Consider the following 16,558-nt stretch of genomic DNA (forward strand, 5'->3'; position numbering starts at 1 on the left):
TGGAGCCTACACGAGAGTCGACTCCCAGGCTCGAGGCGTCCAGCCACCTCAACCCTGCCTTCGCAGTAGTACTGGTCAAATCTGTTTGGGAAATCTGAATCTTGTTCTCTGTCAAGAGGGAATCGAAGTGCGTCCACTGTATTGACAGCAATCAATCTCTCTCTTTTTCTCTCACAATTGGCCCGTTAAGACCATTGGAACAAAATCGCCAGGACGATAACCATGGCACGACACTGTGAAGTTAAGTCATACCAGCTCCAGCAGACCAGCGCCACCAAGTCGCAATGACATTCACAAGAGAAGTCTTTCCAGCATTTTGTAAACCAATTAAGGAAAGCTCCATCTCTTGCTTGAAAAAAAAGTTGCGAAGCCAATTGAGGAAAGCTTCCCAGATCCCCATGGCGGAGCAACGGCAGAGGGGGGGAAATGCCTCTTTGAACCAAAATCAAGCACGCAGGGACGAAGTATCGATCGCGGGATGGACTTGTCAGGCGCGGAGCGAACTGCAGGATTTGATGATGACGTTGAAGGTGATGGCGGAAGGGAGGACTCTCATCGCTGTCTGCGTCGGACCTCTTCTCCTCCCTTGTAGCTTTCATCATTCGTAAGGTTGAGCTTTTATACAACGTGTCTGGTATCACAAATCCTGTGTTACCGAATTTCACAATAACATTCGAAGACATTGCAGTGTACAGGCCTCCATCGAATAATTACTTCTTGAGCCCAATAGATGATCTCAGGTGTTTGGGCTTCCTGGGAAGCACAGGACTGACAATCCTGAGCAATTTAATGTAACAAAACTTCTTTGTGGAGTATGATAGATCCAAGAATCAGCTCAGTTTCGTGCAATAGCAGGAGGAGTGATTGTGTGTATTCCAATCCCACAGCACAACCAGTGTGGGTCCGTGGAGATGGACCATTCACAAGAGCCCAAAACCCGTAATCAAGATGTGACGGAGCAAAAATGTGAGATCAAATGGGAGAAACGGTGGGAGCGTTGATGACGGCGGCACCTGCAGGGAAATACAGGGTATATCGACCGAAGCTTTTCGAATCTTTCTTTCCTATTCTTCCCATCATTCCTTCCATTCGAATTCTCCCCCCCTCCGTTTTTGCCGCCATCACTCGATATTCTTGGATATCTTTTTCTATTCTTTCCCCTTTTCTTTCTCTGTAACGGTGCAGAAAGCCATGGGATCCCCTAGCATTTGGTATTACCAAAGCATCCTTTAAACTCACTCCATAAAGTGATGTTCCTATGCCACATCCAAGGATCCCACCAGCAAACTGCCCCAGAATATACCAACGAACATCAAGCCAAGGGAACTTCCCTATACTTGCAAATCCTGTTGTCACTGCTGGGTTAACTTATGCTCCAGTTATGTGCCCAAATGAAAAGATAACAAAGATGATGCTAAATGCATCACTTTCAGCATACATATCCACCGCAGCAGTCCCAAGTGCTGTACATACCCAGCAATAAGTGCATTCCAAGAGTCTACATCTCGACAAGGGAACCCGTTCAGCACTCCTTAAGCTTTGCCCATTACACATGATATTCCTGAATTTACACCTTTGTCTTCATAGCTTAAATGTCAGCTTCTATAAAGCTTCCTTTGATTCCACGGTATCCTGCACTTTTCTTCGAGTTCATCATTAAAATTATCAGCTGGATAATGTCCTTTGGCATCAGTTTTTCATATTTTTCTAATACACGCACATCATGCATCCAAACAAAATCATACGCATGCACTAAGGGAATATATACATCGGATGCGGATTATCAAAATGCATCACACAAACAATGAATCACACGCAGAAATTAACACAAATGCACAACAAAAAAAAAATGGAGGTGTTTACGGCTCGGATGCGCAGCAGCACGACAGCGGCTGAAACTTCTGTAGCAATTAATGCTAAAAATAGGGCATAAAAAGAGGTTATTTATGTTTACACTTTAGAGATGTATGAATTCATTCAAGAGTTTACTAAGCATGAATGTTATGGGCTACAACAGGGCCTGCAAAATAGGGTTGAAGCAAGGGTGGATAAATGTACAAAATAGTTGCAAAGAAGGTTCAGCCTATGGCTTTGCCTTTACCGCCTGAAAGTGATGGGTTGGCTGAAAAAGTGACTAAACAGCCTAGTTTATGGAATCCACATGTAGTAGGACATAAATTTATAGTTGAAACTTTACAAGAGCTGAAAATTGGTGATACAAGCTTTCTTTTTCCTGTAGAAAGAGATTGTTTCTTGCAAATGTTGGCAAGGCATAGGAAAGCCTTTGCATTTCAGCCAGATGAAATTGGATGTGTTGATCCAAGCATAGTTGTACCTATGATGATCTTTACAGTACCTCATGTGCCATGGAATTTAAAGCCTATTCTAGTACGTCAAGTATATTTGCCTAAGTTGCTAGAGCTTTTGAATGAGATGATCAAGATCTAGATTATTGAGCCCTCTTCAGCTCCATATTTGAATCGGTGGTTTACTATTCCAAAGAAGAATGGTGCTTTGAGGTTTATATAGGATTTACAACCAGTCAATAAGGTCACCATAAGGAATGTTGGATCAAGAGATACTGGATGAATTCGCAAAAGCATTTGCAAGAAAAGAAATTTACTCTATGGGAGATTTATATTTAGGATGTGATTAGTTTTAGCTTGCTTTAGAAAGCCAAGATATCACTACCATGAAGACACCACTTGGATTCGTTAGGATGTGTATACTTCCAAACGGAGCAACCAATTCGGAGGTGCATATGATGAATGAACTAGATATTAAAAAATTTGGAAATTTCATAAAGTTTGGGAATTTCTAATGTGTTTAACATGTAGACACAAGGTCAAATCTTATTCCCTTACTTGAAGGTGAAACTTTTCCTAGATACTATATAAGCAATCCCCCCGAGTCCAACTCTCAAATATGGGGTTAAGATTTAGCCACTTGGTTAAATCTTTACTCCTTATTTGAAAGTGGAACTTGGGAGATTCCCAAATTCTCTAAGATAGTATTAATGCTATGCATAAAGCTTTGAGGGAGTATATTCGTGTGTTGGCCTTACCCTTTCTTGATGATGTGCTGATAAAAGGGTGTGATATCCATGAGAAGAATGAAGAGTTGAATGATCATGGATGCAGAAGATTTTTGGCTGATCATATTGTTGATTGTGATAGGATTTTGAGCCTCTTGAAGAAATGCATTTGACTATGTTAGAAGAAAGGTCAGTTTTTGGAGTGGAGGAAGTATTGGTTGTTGGGCACATGTGTGGACCATATGGAAGAAAGCCCTCTCCAATGAAGATTGATGCCATAAGCAGGATGTGGGAGACATGTTTGACTGTATCCGAGGTGAGAAGATTTTTGGATCCATGTGTCTCTTACTTGATATGGATTCCACATTTTGCTCATGTGGCTGAAAGTTTATATCAGGTCTTGAGAAAAGGGCAAAAGCTTTGGTGGGGTAAACAGTATAGGAAGGTAGTTCAAAAGTTAAAGAGCTTATTGACTTCAGCCCCAACACTAAAGAGAGAAAATTTTGAGAATGGGTAGCCTATTATTCTCATCGTGGATACAAGCTCAATTTGCATTAGTTGGGCAGTGGGTTAGGATGATGTTGATGGGAATAGGTATGCCATTTGGTTTGGATTAAGTTTCCCTACTGAATGGAAACAACGGTATTCTCAAGTCAAAAGAGAGCTTTGCAGTGTAGTGACGACCCTTAAGTGTGATAGGGAGTATTTTATGGGAGCTCATGAAGTGGTAGAGATTGATTGTCTACCTTTATTGGGCATGATAGTAAATTGCTCAACTCTTGATATTGCCATGTTAAGGTGTGGATTGCATATATAAAGTCACTTAACCATGATTTTCAGCATATTACAAGTAGAGAAAACCCCGTGGCTGACATGCTTTCATGAGCAAGGTTTGAAGATGAAGAGGAGCTGATGGAAGATGAAGAGGATGATGTGATAGGTGTTGAAAATGACTTTATGATAGTAGAAGGGAATGAGTAGAGATTTCAATAGTAAGAAAAGATCTTACATCCATGGAGAAGAGATGGAAAGTAGAGATAAAATATCATCAGATTTATGCTTCAATAAGAACACAATTTTTGGAAGAGTTGTATGAGGATGATTGGCTGAAAATAGGCCAATATTTCAACCTCATGACAAAGAAGATTGAGTGGTCTGAAGCTGAATTCAAAATGATTAAAAGAAAAGCTTATGGGTTTTTCTTGAAAGACGGATATTTATGGAAGCATGCAAAGAAAAAGAAAGGAGCTCTAGTATGTGTATTGGGAGATAGGGCTTCTCAACAATAGGTGATGCAGGAGTTTCATGAAAGTTTATAGGCTAGACATAGAGGAGTTTGGGACACATTTTCCAATATCGAAGAGAAGTATTGGTGGTAGAACATGTGTAAAGATGTGGAGAATTATGTGGAATCATGGAGTGACTGTCAGATGTATTCCATGGTAAAGCATAGAGATGGGTTGCAAGCGATGGGTTGCAACTGATCTATCCATTGTCTATGCATTACAAATGGGTAGTTGATTTGGTTACTATGTCTACATGTTTATGGAATATGAGATATCCTATGCTTGCATGAGATGACTTGACAAATCAAGTGGAAGGTCAAGCTCTTAGTACAAAGACTACTTATGAACTTTGAAAATTATTATTGGAAGAAGTCTTTTGCAGGTATGGTTGTGTTGGTAAACTGGTTGTTGATAGAGGAGAATTGGATGCAAAAGATGAGGCTCGTGACTTCTTTTCATGATTGGGTATCAAGTTGGCTTTCACTTCACCTACAATCCTAAGGCAAATGGAGAAAGTGAAAAAGGTCATCATCCTATCATTCAGGCATTAGCAAAGTCATGCAAGGGTAGGATGAAAGAGTGGCCAAGAATGTTATCCTTTGCTTTATGGGTTGATAGGGTAGGGAGTCTTTAGCATATCAGTTGAAGCAGTTGAATACTGAGCATGAACATGAGAATATGGAAGAAGAAGAGGTAGAAGATGAAGACATTGACATGCCAGAGGATACTTCTTCTCACACTGCAAATCCATAAGACTTTGGCACATGTCAAAAAATGTGCAGTTTAATAGGGGGTGGATGTTTTGTTGCTACACAAACACAATGTGAAAAACTCTAGAGTGCATCGTCATTCGGCTTTCTTATTGATCTAGAGATTCAATGCCATATTAGTCATTTGTGTCACTGTCCCTAGTGCGGATGGTTCAAAAATACTAGATTTTTGTACAAGTTTAACCTATTTTTGATATTTTGGATATTATTTCTTGTAAATATCCAAAAGCTGTAGACAACTTCGAGAATAGGATAACATGTAAAAAAAAAACATGTGGCTTTTAGCCGTTTTTAGGGGATTTTATGCAAAAACAAGGATTGGCGAGATCACACGACACGCGATCGCAGTTTACAGGTAGCAAACAACACTCTAAACAATTGGGAGAAGAACGAGTAATCTAGGATAATTCTAACCAGGTGTCCTAGTATTTTACCGCTCTTTCAATGCCAACGTAAGCATCAGATTGGCGGTCTAAGCAGTACAGAAGAAGCTACTGTTTGGTGCACATTTTTGTTCTACAAGGGATTTATGTAGAAATAAATTTATAGGCTTCACCTTTATGAGTATTCTTCTACATCTTCTATTTCTTCAAACTCCTTCTCTTTCATCAATTGATCTCCTTGAATCTCCCTTCACCCTACTCTCTCTTACCCCCGTGGTAGACTTTCGACCCCAAACACTGTGACAACGTGAAGGGAACCCTCCCATAAACAATAACAACCACAAAACGGAGGACAAAGCACACAAAATCTATGTGTGTATGACTTTGCCATTAATCTCAAAACTAAAAATAAACCACAAATCTCTCTCTTAATAATGAAAAAATTTGGCATCTTCATCATTTTCATCCATAGATTTAACCATTACGCAAAAAAGAAAGAACAACGGGAAAATAGGAATTTCTACACAAAAGACAGAGGAGAGAGGAATTTTGGCACTACCCGAAAGGAGAATGTGTGTATCTTGGAAAGGAGAGAAAGAGAAACATAATGAACCATGCACTCGACCCTATCTTTTCCCCAAAAGACACACAACCCTTCATATTTTTATTATTTTTTAAAATTTGTTATACATTTTCATTTGTAAGGCTTTAGCCTTCACATTTCAATTCTTTCTAACTCTTTGCAAATGCATGTGTGTACACTTTTGTGTATACCAATTATTAATGATGGATGTGGATGTGGCCCGCTTATGTGTAAGGGTATATTTTAGTGATTTTGTAAAAAAAATGAATATTGTTTTCTTTACATAAGATGAAATTGTGATATATGCATGGACATTTTTGTGCACTATTTTTGTGATTCTTTGGGTGTCATCATTCCCTCCCACACTGAAACATGAAGCATCCTCGTGGACCTTGTCAAAGAAGAACCACTATCGAATGCAAAACACCTTCAAAATTGTTAGTAACACAACTTCGATCACAAGGACTAGCCATGATAGGGTATAGGGACTTCAAATCCATGACCACCAGAGTAAGGGAACTCCTACCTCATACACTCCCACACTGAAAACTTGTATAGTCTTCAATGGATGGGGTTCAATCTTCCACAAAGGATCACAAGCACAACTTTCTCCATCGCGATAGGGAGAAGAAGGATGATTCTCTCCATCATATATGTAATATTTCTGTTGAAAAATATTACGAGCCCATGTAAGTCTCATGCAATGACAATTCCGGCATTGAAGATAGGAACAGTGCAATCTTTATGTTGTACACAACATGACCCTCCACTGGCAAAAATCGAGACCAAGGTTTAAAAAAACCCGCATATCTACATGTGAACCTCCTCTTGGGAGGAGGTCAAGAGGATAATTGTTAGATTTATTGCAAATTTCTTTAATTCTCTTCTCCCTAGCCGAAGCGTGGCTGAGGGAAGAGGATGGGGCTATAATGGGAAATTATAGAGGTGGAAGAAGAGAATGCATCCAGGGGCCACATGGGGGAGGGAGCCCTTTTCCCCCCTTATCCTATATAAACCCCCTCTAAGGGGTGAAGAGGGGGAAAAGCTGAGGAAATTTGTGCATGAGGAGGGAGTCATGAGGCTGAAGGAGGGAGGTGAGAAGTACGTGCTGTGCCAGCTGCCGCCACCTAAAGCCTGAGTACGCCGCCAACGCCGTCTCCATTCACTGCCGCCTGAAGATCGTGGCCGCCATCAAGCTCCCATCCTCTTCCCTCCACGCCACGTACTACTGTAGCTAGAAGCCTTAGAAGCTTCCAAGAAGCTTCTAAGGGGGCTCTCTAAGCCCCCTTTTCCATTGCCCCTTCTGAAGCGGTCTTTACACCCCCCGGATTTAAGACCCCTTTCCCCTTACATCCTCGAAAATTAAGCCCTTTCCCCTTGGATCCCCCAAATTCCATTTTTTTTCCAGTTATTACTCCTTCCCGTGGATTCCCACACAAGTCCTTTAAAGCCATATTAGCAGGTTTTAAACCCCCTTTTCCATTGGAACTCTTAAGGTCCACTCTACCCTCCGGATTTAAAACCATCCTATTGAAACTCCCACAAGCCTATTTTTCTAGCCGATTAAAAGGCCCTTCCCTTTTGAACCCTCTGAAAGCCCAAAATTCTTTTCCCTCTTAAGCTTCGTAGTGGAAGCCTATAAGAACTTCCCATTAGTTCCCTTATACGCCTTTCCAGGGTTTGAAGGAGAGAGAGCTACAAAGCACTTTCCATTCGAATTCCCCCATAAACCCATTACCTAAATTGGCTATGAAAATTAACTAAAGATGCATAGTTAATTCATGGAAGTAAGATGCACTTTTGCGATTGAAATACATTGGCTATAACTCACGATTGAAGATTTGTAAATTGAATTTTTCAATGGAATGAATGAAAGATGTCTAGGCATTCTTAGCAAGTTATTTTTATGCATTGCAAAGTAATGAACCTAGATCAACTAATGACGATCATTACAAAGTCATTGTAGTACACCTCGATTATGCATGGAAAGATTAAATCGCATGTCTCATTATTAGACATCTCTTTATTCGCAATGATTCATTAAAGAAGGTTGCTAACAACCGTAGGAATTCGCAAGGCATGGAAATGATTCTAGGGCTACATAAAGTAGGATTAACTCTAGTCAATTGGCATAAATCTCGTTCAACTGTGTAGTAGTTAGGAAAGGCTGCATGGTTTGTTGTAATCCAAAACCCTAAAAGCCTAGTGGCATGAATTGTATGCGAATTTTTAACATGTGCTTTGATCTTAACAAGAAAAGTTAGGGTTGTAAATCTAATCATACGTAGGCAATGAATCGTGTACTTACAAGAATGGTATCGTAATGCAACTAGTTTTTCCCCTCTTTGATCAAGACAATATCTTCATGAATAGACAAGTAAATTGGTTTACCCCAAACACCTAAACTGCAAAGGAATCGCTTAGGAATGGTTAAATTGATGCAACATATCCCAAGTGCTAACTAGGGTTTAGCACGTTGAGGACGTGACCTAGTCGCACTTATTGCCAAGTTGAAACTCCCATATCCTAAAGACTTGCCCACATTCACAGAATGTAGGGACAATGGGACATATTTGCAAGAAACAATCTAGGGTTTCTACCCTATGGATTGCTCGATTAAAAAGATGAGACTCGGATTGAGTTGGAACTCTAGGATCGACAAATTCGGTCTAGTGCGATCGGAAATGATTTGGATATGAAGACACCCTAAACCTTGTTTCCTATCTAATCATGATCCCATGATTAGAAGACGTCGTTGGATGGGTAGAATAGCCCCATGGATTAGATGTGGCACTTGTGCAACAAGTTGCAGAGTCGCATGATCTTGTGGTTTGATCACAAGAGAATGGCCAATTCCTTGGAATGAGATTGGCAGATTCTTGCGCAAGTTTATTTTGCAAGAGGATGAGTAGTCACCTTGATATAGCACCTTTCTTGGGAAAAGTGACCAAGATAAGGGGATTAGATAATTTCTTGGAAGCAAAAGACCAATCAATAATTTGGAATAACATATTTACTGTTAATAGAACTTAAGGTATTAGTTAAGTTGGGTTAATAAGGTACAGCCCTAACCCAAGGACATAAGGGTTAACAAACAAACCCTTAGGGATCTTGCCAAGTCGCAATTGATCCCCGATCGAATGTTGGATGCATTCGAAGAGAAGGATTCACTCCTTAGCAGTTGGCCAAAATAAAAAACCACTGGAAATTATTGTGCTTGTAACAGTTTAAAGAACACTGTTTGCTTTGTTTGCTCAATGAACTAAAGGATGAAAATATATCTAATGCTTCAGGTTGAAGGCCTGAAGGGAGAGGCAGCCTCAGTCACCCTCGACTGTCTGCTTGACCCTAACCAAGGGGGTTGTTAGCTGCGCCGGGAAGGTGGATCGAACCCGCCATGTGAGGTCTCTCCGTTGAGCGCTACTTGGAGCAAGAGAACGCTTGGGTGCCAAGGGGGGCTCTGGCTGTAAATCCCTCGCCTTTCGGGTCCTGCACAAGAAACCAACATGACTCGGGATTGGATCTCGAGGCCCGCATACTAGTCTATGGACAGAATCTTGGATTAGTAATCCCTGTGGATTGCTGGATAGCCTTCGGGCAAGCCTACAGGCTGGACTTTATAAATGTATTCCAAAGATAAATATGATAAACTGTTGAAAAGGAACTTGTTTGACACTATTTTTCTATGTCAAGTGCTATGATTACGTGAAGGAATCGGTGCCTAACGGGCTAATTTAGGAAGCTGCTTGATGCATGTCGAGATGCATGTCCAACTAAATGTGGTAGATAATTAGACAACTAAAACAACATGAGGAAAGTGTGGTGGATGTGGCCATGGGTCCGTCCTACGGATGGGTGGTCCCAGTTGGCCGGGAACTTTTCTCAATCATAATGGACAGCAAGAAGATCGTTTCAAAGGAAATGAATAGCAAGGGAGCTGACCTAGAGTCTAGGTTATAATAATTCTGGTTTACGCTGTTTTAGGGGAACGGAATGGGACTATGCCTTATGGCAGAGAGGTGGAACTTTTCATCCCTCTCATTTCCCATTCTCCTTGAACCAAGTGCAGAGTGAATCCACTTCGGCCCTCGCATTTCTGCATAAAGTAGTTCGCTCGGGGTTCGACTCTAGTTACCGTTTTAGGAAACGGGCGGAGCTTTCTAGACCTCCTTTTCGATGGACTGCTAAGACGTGTCATGAAGGGGAAGGTGGACACGTTACAGTTGGTATCAGAGTGAACCAACGAAGGATTTGTTTTTTTAAAGAAATCTTAATAAGAAGAAGTAATGTAAATGTTGTTGTTCAGAACATTTCCTTACTTTCGATGATGTCTTGCAGAATTATGAAGCATGGAATAGGTTCTTACTGTTCCGAGTCATGTTTATGACCACGATGCATTCCCCGGATTATCGACAAAGGTTCGATATGATAAACATCCTAGATTGTATTTATAATCCATCGCCTTTGTACATGGAATGGAGATGGATGGGTGTTTCAGGGATCTATTACATTGCTGACCACTGACTTGCATACCTTCGAATCAACTTGAAAAGAATCAAGTGGATGGAGGACTTAAAGATCATGAAGTTGTTCGTCTTTGTTGAGGCTCACGCAAACGCGACCCTACAGGTCGAAGGTCGAAGTGTTAATAAGAATAAGTATGTGTACAGGGAAGTGACTCGAGTAATCCCTGCCAACTAAATCAAGGTGTTGGGACGTCATGAGAAGAATTAATATCAAAGGAAAAGATACCCTAATCTTCTAATGACCTATTTATTCCTGAAAATCGATGACCCCAATCCGTACTATTACTCAGTTCCAGTAGCTGAATGTAACAACAACTTATTCTCCTTGAATTAATGTAACAGATTGTTCCATCGCCCCAAGAATAATTGAACTTCGAAAGGGCTATGCCCATATGAATGGAATAAAACTTCTTTTTATCAATGAGTGTGAATATTGGTAAAGAAGTAAAGTGATTTGGTAACTTAGCTAAAAGCTGAAGTAGATATGTAATGTGGAATTCTTTCTGGGAGGAAAGACGACTTCGGTCATGAGTATTTACTCGGAATGGATTGGCTTAAACCTAATGACGCCCACATTCATTGTGGAAAATGCCAAATTTCCTTTCAGGACTCTCAAGGAGAATTGATCACAACTCAAGGTGAGGCTGGAAAGCCGAAAATTCAATTGGCCAAAGCATATCGGATTATAAAGGGAGTTATAAAGGGACTACCTGTCTACTTGATTAAGCTCAATAAGTTAGATCAGAAGCAGGAGTCTAGTGAATAACCTTCATGGCTAAAGGAGTACGCAGACATATTTCTTGAAGAGTTGACAGAACTCCCGCCTCAAAGAGAAGTGGATCATGAGATCAAGCTAGTGCCAAGAGCTGCGCCAATTGCAAAGAGACCTTATAGAATGTCCATCTCGAAAGCAATTGAGCTGAAGGAACAACTCAAGAAATTGCTAGATCAGGGCTATATCCATCCTAGCAGTTCACCATGGGTAGCTCTAGTACTGTTCCAGAAAAAGAAAGATGGAATGCTTCGACTGTGTATTGATTACATAGGGTTGAATCAATCAACTATCAAGAACAAGTACCCTATTCCTAGGAATAGATGAGCTTCTTGATCGTCTTCAGGATGCAAAGATCTTTTCCAAGATTGATCTTAGGTCTGGTTACTATCAGATAAGGATCAAGGAAGAAGATATCCCAAAGACGGCCTTCAACACAAGATATGGACACTTTGAGTTTCTAGTTATGTCATTTGGGCTTACGAATGTGCCTGCCACCTTCAACAGGTTAATGTAAGATATCTTTAGGCCATATCTTGATGACTTCATACTCGTCTTCTTCGACGACACTTTAGTCTATTCCAAACAGAAAGAAGATCATGAACCACAACTTCAGATTGTCCTTGAGACAATGACAACACATAAGCTCTATGCTAAGATGAAGAAGTGTGCATTCTTCAAACGTTAGATTGAATATCTCGGATTCATCGTATCAGCGAAAGGAATCTCAAGGGATCTGACCAAAGTCAGAGATTTTCTAGAATGGCCAATACCAACAATTGTCAAAGAAATACACAATTTTCTTGGATTGATAGGATGGTATAGGGTCTTCATCAAAAATTATGCTTTGATTGCAGAACCTCTGATGGATCTACTGAAGAAGCAAACATCCATTGCATGGTCAACTGCCAAACAAACCAGCTTTGATAGATTGAAGCAAAGTTTGGTATCAATACCTATCCTAAAACTTCCACACCTCAGTAAGGAGTTCGAAGTTGTAACTGATGCTAGCACGCTTGCTTTAGGATATGTGCTCATGCAAGAAGGTCATCCTGTAGCATACTCTTCAAGGAAACTGAAGAGCCATGAGAAGAATTATGCTACCCATGATCTAGAACTGCTAGCTATCATCCATGCTCTAAAGCTTTGGAGACACTACCTGTTGGGTAACAAGTTTACTCTAGTGACTGATCATAAAAGTCTCAAGTGGATCTTTACCCAAAAGAGCACAATATGAGGCAACGTCAGTGGATTGAAGTGCTGGAGGAGTATGATTTTGAAATCAAGTACCGATCGGGAAAGGAGAATGTAGTTGCCGATGCACTCAGTCGCAAGGCATTCCTTAATTCTCTAATCTTGCAAAATCCATCAACAGCTAGATCTCTAGCCATAAAGGTGTCCATGCCAAACAACCCAATACTTGAGCTAGCTAGAGAGGAAGCATGCCATGATCTAGCCTATCAAAAGATGCTAAGGGAGATCCCTATCAAGGACTAGGACCAAAAGCTATAGGCTAAGTATCATGAATTCTCTATCAATAGTGGACTTGTCTACTATAGAACGAGATTATGTATATCGGCAAGCCAGTCACTTAAGTAGAAGATACTGTGGGAAGCTCATGATTCCCCTTTCTTAGGACATCCTAGCTATGCTAAGACTCTCAATGCAGTTAGGAAGAGCTACTATTGGGAGAGGCTTAAAGGTGACGCTTTGAAATATATCACTGAGTGTTTGTCTTGTCAGCATATCAAAGCCGAACATGTCAAAATGCCAAGAAAGTTACAACCACTTGACATTCCCCAAATGAAATGGGAATTCATCAGTATGGACTTTGTTATTGGCCTACCCCAAGTTGAGGGAGGATACAACTCCATCATGGTTGTGGTTGACATGCTTACTAAGGTTGCACACCTTATTCCAGTAAAGACAAACTATAAAGCCTCAAACATTGCAAGGTTGTCTATCAAGGAGATATTCAAGCTACATGGGCTACCTAGAAGAATCATTAGTGATCGTGATTCTCTCTTTACATCACACTTCTGGAGAGCTATCTTTGAAGCCATTGGGACTCAACTCGGTTTTAGTACAGCTTACCATCCCCAAACTAATGGCCAAAAGGAGAGAGTCAATCAAGTCATCGAGGATATGCTAAGGGCACACTGCTGTCGTGAACCAAAAAGGTGGATTCAATACTTACCTTTGGTTGAATTTGCCTACAATGCTTCCTACCAACAAAGCATTCAAATGATCCCTTTCCAAGCATTGTATGGTCATGACTGTCGAAGTCCCCTAAACTTCTCAAATCCAACCTTGAGGGTTGAAACTTCAAGGCAGAAGTTGGAAGAGATGGATGACCAAGTAAAGTCAATAAGACATGACATCCAAGCTGCCAAGGATAGACAGAAGGCATACATGGATTTAAATCGTCAAGATAGAATCTTCGAGGAAGGAGACATGGTCTTCATTCTCGTAGGCCCAAAGAAGAGTTCCCTATCCTTAGGAGATTGTAAGAAGCTAAGTCCAAGGTATTGTGGACCATACAAGATCCTCAAGTGCCTAAGACCTAATGCTTATAGACTGCAACTCCTTGAGAACCTGAAGGTTCATAATGTATTCCATATCAGCCTATTGAAGAAGTATGTACCTAATCCTAGCCATGTACTTCATGACCAATAAATTGTAATTCCTAGTCAAGGAGTCCTTGAGCTACGGCATGACACGATCTTAGATGTTAGGGAGAGACAGCTGAGATCCAGAACCTTGAGAGAATACCTCGTCCAGTGGAAAGATTATCCTGAGGAGGATGCCACTTGGATGGATGAAAGCACTCTCAACCATCAATATCCCCAAATTATCTCGAGATGAGGACATCTCAATTCCTCCTATATATCCGCACTGATAAATGCGCTTATAGATGCGAAAATACAGGCACATATTTTTCATTTCTCATAAAGTCCCTGAATATGACCAAACCTCTTAACAGCTAGTATTTTTTTGAATAGGGCATGATTGGATGTATATACGACATAATTACACTTAGATCGACATACGCTAGGACATTATATACATGTATAGGATCATACGGACATGATATACATGTATAGGGCATATACATGCATAGGACATGATATACATTACCAACTTTACTTCTTTCTGAGTATTACAAATATACATCCAATCATACCTTAGATAAATGTGATAGGATAGGGCATGATGATTGGATGTATATATAAATCAAAGGTTGACTTGTACATTTGCAATATATATATATATATATATATAGAGAGAGAGAGAGAGAGAGAGAGAGAACTGATCAATACACTCACATGTCTCATTTAATGTTGTGCACTTAACCTAGTCATGCATGCCAATTCATAGCATGAGTAGATTGATGTAAATTAGTTGGCTTGTGCATATGCAAGCTATTCCAATCATGTCAAGGTGCACTTATAGCTCACATATAATTTTAGATAAGGTGGACCACATGTAACCAATGTGCACATGCCCTCTTTTCATCATCTTTAGCAAGTGTGTCCACTTGTTGGTGACTAATACCAACAAGCCAACTACAAATCTCTTATCTATGAAATGTCTAAGTAAATTAACTTGGTTAATTTGATGAGGCCAAGTTTTCCTTCCATGGACAGTGTGGTTGGCTATATTCTACTTCAAGGTTATAGGAACTTGCATAAGTTAATGGAGCATCCTTAAAATGATGATACTTTAATTACTATATCAAGTCACTTCATGTACATATCTTTGATTGATTGCTGGATAATATGCCTTTCTCTATCTCTTTCGTGTACACCTTCATTGCATTATCTCTCTCTAGCTAAAAACCATTCGTGCTTTATCTACCTATTGATACTTGCATGCAATTGTAAGTGGGATGGTCTAGTAAGTCACTACATATGTGCCAATTGACTTGCCAATGTGTTATCTCTTATCCTCAAGCTTTGTTATATATGTCACCACATAGGTCAATTGATTCCCTAAATGCATGCATTGATTTCTTAAATTTTTCCTGCGCGTCTGTAAGCGCGTGTAACAGGAATTATATGCGCATATACACACGCCATTACACGCGCTAACAGATGCGCCACACAAGTATAGAAAAATTTAAAAAAAGTTGTGGCTTTCTTTTCAAACTTGTGCTTTCCTGCGTTTTTTGCGCGTTTTCTGCAGTTCGAGCTCGACATCACTACTCTGTCTATCTATCACTTCATGAAGACAATGAGGCAAGGAAATAAGAGTAAAAGGAGGACAGGAGGAAAGAAGAGCCAAAGTGTAAAGAACAAGAGCCAAACAGCAAGGAAGAGAACAAGATTCAAGCAACTTACCAAGGGAAGGGAGAAGGAGGATAAGGAGCTTGCAACCTAGCCGCCACCCGTTGGAACAAGCAAAGAAGATGAGTTCTTCTTCTCTCTCTCAATCTTGTTTTCTTTCTCTGTTTGTTTGTCTCTCTCTTCACATGCTGCATCTTGTCATCTATGGAGGTTTTTTAGCTTTGTTTTTTAAGCAAGTTTGAGAAGAAATGGTGCGACTGTGTGCGTCCAGCGCGTCCAGATGACAGTGTAGATGCAGCTATAGATGCGGAAATAGACGTGCCAACAGACGCCCACAGAGACGCGCTGACAGACGCCCACAGAGACGCGCTAACAGATGCTCACAGAGACGCAGGTATAGACGCGCACAGAGACACAGGTATAGATGCTGCATGTAATATGTTTTATTTGCACAGGGTAATATGATTTTTGTTGTGTAGATGTGGAATCCTAGATCCTCCAGCACCCCATTCAACAAGGAGCAATTCATGGGGGAGATGACCAATTATCTTGGTCGCCCTCCCACTGCAGAGGAGGTTTTCAGTGTGATGTCTAGGACACCTATCACATCTTTGCCTACACAGGGATCAGTTGAGGTACATGGATCGACGGAAGCACGTGCATCTGCAGAAGCACATGTATCCAGTGAGGTAGAGGGTAGTGCATGTAAAGGGAGGAGGGAGAGTGGTGCGGGAGGACGAGGAGGTCGAGGGCTTTGTGGGGGTTGCCTAGGTGGTGGCTCTCGATCACCCTCACTGGAAAATGAGAGAGGTGAGCCTCCACAAATATACTACTCTATCACTGATGTTGGTGGTATCTTGCATGACTTTGAGGGGAGGAAAGTGATAGCCTACTTGAGGAGTGTCGTGCATGCCACAT

The sequence above is a fragment of the Lygodium microphyllum genome, chromosome 27, assembly GCF_053477565.2.
Source record: "Lygodium microphyllum isolate KBCC chromosome 27, Lygodium_microphyllum_v1.1.10, whole genome shotgun sequence".
Classification (NCBI taxonomy): Eukaryota; Viridiplantae; Streptophyta; class Polypodiopsida; order Schizaeales; family Lygodiaceae; genus Lygodium; species Lygodium microphyllum.